General features: G+C 39.6%; 1 pseudogene; it reads right to left on the reverse strand.

Moving 5' to 3' along the window:
- Positions 1 to 1,803: 1,803 nt before the first annotated feature.
- LOC118883629 lies at positions 1,804 to 2,474 on the reverse strand (annotated as a pseudogene).
- Positions 2,475 to 2,870: the final 396 nt, after the last annotated feature.

Genomic DNA, 2,870 nt, shown 5'->3' on the forward strand with positions numbered 1-2,870 from the left:
TGAAAGAGAAGAACTACTAAGGGTCAGGATTGTTGGGTAAAGGGGGCAGATAACAAGGGAGAAGGCTGTACTCAGAGAAAGAAAACCAAATGCATGCCCCCTTGGAAGACGAGCAATGCCAGGCTATGTTAAGGACAATAAAATCTGGGAGACTGAGAAAGTCATTTAGGTAAATGTTGAATATAAAATGGAAAGGAATATAAATGTATATTCTTTAATAAAACATATTCTTTAGTACATATAAAAGAAAAGTTTGGAAAGGATGGTATGATCTGTCCCCTTATTGTTTACTTATTAGTTTATTTCAATTGCTTATTAAAGATAAGTCCTTCCCATTAAACTCTAAGTTCTGTAAGGCAGACCTTGGTCTGTCTTATTTGTTTTTGTGCCACTTATGTCTAATAGTGCCTGGCACATAATAGGTGATTGGTAGATATTGGTTCAGAATTTATAAGGTGTGCCTTGGTCCAGGAGACAGAGTGGAAGTGTGGAGTACAAATGATAGCAATCAATATTTGATTATAACAGAAGAGGAAGTCTAGGTCTGTGAGTGGGGAAACTTGCCTAATTAATAAACATTTTTGAGTTGTGAAGCTGGGCATTACCTCTCAGATCATCTGATCTTGATTCGTGTTTCTAAGGAACACTCATTTAATTTCCTAGCCTTAAGAAGCAAACTCAACCAAGAAAGACTCATAACACCAAAAAAAAAGCCTATATTTTATTTCATCATATGGGTTTTTTTTTTTTAATTTTATTTATTTATTTATCTTTGGCTGTGTTGGGTCTTCGTTTCTATGCGAGGGCTTTCTCTAGTTGTGGCAAGCGGGGGCCACTCTTAATCGCGGTGCGCGGGCCTCTCACTGTCGCAGCCTCTCTTGTTGCGGAGCACAGGCTCCAGACGCGCAGGCTCAGTAGTTGTGGCTCACGGGCCTAGTTGCTCCGCGGCATGTGGGATCCTCCCAGACCAGGGCTCGAACCCGTGTCCCCTGCACCGGCAGGCAGATTCTCAAACACTGCGCCACCAGGGAAGCCCCACAATTGTTATTTAAAGAATGAAATACTTCATTCTTTAAATAACATACTTCATTCTTTAAATACTTCATTCTTTAAATAACAATTGTGGGGCATGCCGCGGAGCAACTAGGCCCGTGAGCCACAACTACTGAGCCTGCGCGTCTGGAGCCTGTGCTCTGCAACAAGAGAGGCCGCGATAGTGAGAGGCCCGCGCACCGCGATTAAGAGTGGCCCCCGCTTGCCACAACTAGAGAAAGCCCTCGCATAGAAACGAAGACCCAACACAGCCAAAAAAATTAAATAAATAAATAAATAAATAAAATCCAGCCGTTCATATTAAAAAAGAAATAAAAGGGAAAAAAAAGAGTAACTTTAAAAAAAAAAAGCAATTTTGACAAATAACAGAAAGAATTAAGGAATGCTGTATTTGTGATCCATACAAAACACCAACATTTTGGGTTATACATAATTTAAAGAAATGTCCCAAACACTTTTCGAAATACTGTAGTAGCCAGTACATAGAGGCATGCCTTAGGTGGCCATAGGAATGCAGTTTAGAAAATAAAGAAAAAAATCACACTGTAACTACTCAATTTCTTCAAAATCACTGAGCAAGAAAAGCAACAATGAACTTCCATACCGCCTTTGCATAACTTCTCTACAGTACCTTGACTTAAATCCAAGAGCAAAAGTTGACTCTCCTCCTCTATTTTTGGTAAACAACTACATGGTAAACTTAGATAACTTTTCCCCCAGATTTTACCTGGGAGTGGCCTTTTAAATTTTTTATTTAAAAGAGGGCAGGTTTGGCACTTTTATACTGATGTCACAAATGTTAATATTTCTTGGGATCTCAGGAAGATTCACATTCTTTACAGCTGATACAGCACCAGATGGAGCTCCCTCTAAGCCAGCCTCAGATTTCTCCAGTTTATTTTGTGCATCAATTTGTTTAACAGTCTCATTCATGTTGGTCTCCAGTACCATTCCCCCCCCCATCACCATTTGTGCAAGAATATTGTGAATCTTGTCTACATGGAAAATTAAATCCAGTTCACAGACGTTTTCAAAACACTTGTCTAATGTTTCCACAAATACTTGAATTAGATCTAAAATGCCAAGTTCACTTTCTGAAGAATCCACACAGAAGACAAAATATAATGTTGCATAATGTCTATAAATCGGTTTGTTGTCAGATCCTCCAATTAATAATCCTCCTTCTAGGAAATTACAGCATTTTCATCTCTCTTAGATACCAAATGGAATGTCTCCCTGATGATATGCTGTTGTGTATCTTCACTGTAGGGCTGGTAGAACTTGGAGAGCCGCGGCTTCCCGTGGTTGTTAAAGATGAGGATCGCCTTGATCATGGCTGAGCAGGGCCGACCGGGTGGAGCTGGGGGCCAGGGTGGGGGCGGGCGCGCGAGCCTCGCCTCGGGATCTCGCTGGCGATCCTTCCCCACCGGGTGAATGGTTTTAAACAAAAACATATGCTAAATATTCATCTGGACAGAGATGACACGAGATAGAAATCTACACGATGTAGCGATAAAACCATGTTATTTAGAACTATTCAGGTAAATTTTAAATAGTGAAAAGAAATAAAATGGTTGCTTCTGGGAATTAGAAAATAGAGGAGCAGTAAGGGAGAGGGAAGTGTTGCTTCAAAGAATCACTTAACTCTTTAAGTTAACTATGTGCATGCGTATCTTATATAAAAAATTTAAATATAAAGAAATTAAGAATGGAAAAAGAAACAGCTAGCTAGCTAGCTTAAGATTCTTCATAGTTATAATTTTGATATTGTCTATGGCCATACCACCCTGAATGTGCCCGATCTTGTCTAATAATTT

The sequence above is a fragment of the Balaenoptera musculus genome, chromosome 17 (assembly GCF_009873245.2).
Source record: "Balaenoptera musculus isolate JJ_BM4_2016_0621 chromosome 17, mBalMus1.pri.v3, whole genome shotgun sequence".
Classification (NCBI taxonomy): domain Eukaryota; kingdom Metazoa; phylum Chordata; class Mammalia; order Artiodactyla; family Balaenopteridae; genus Balaenoptera; species Balaenoptera musculus.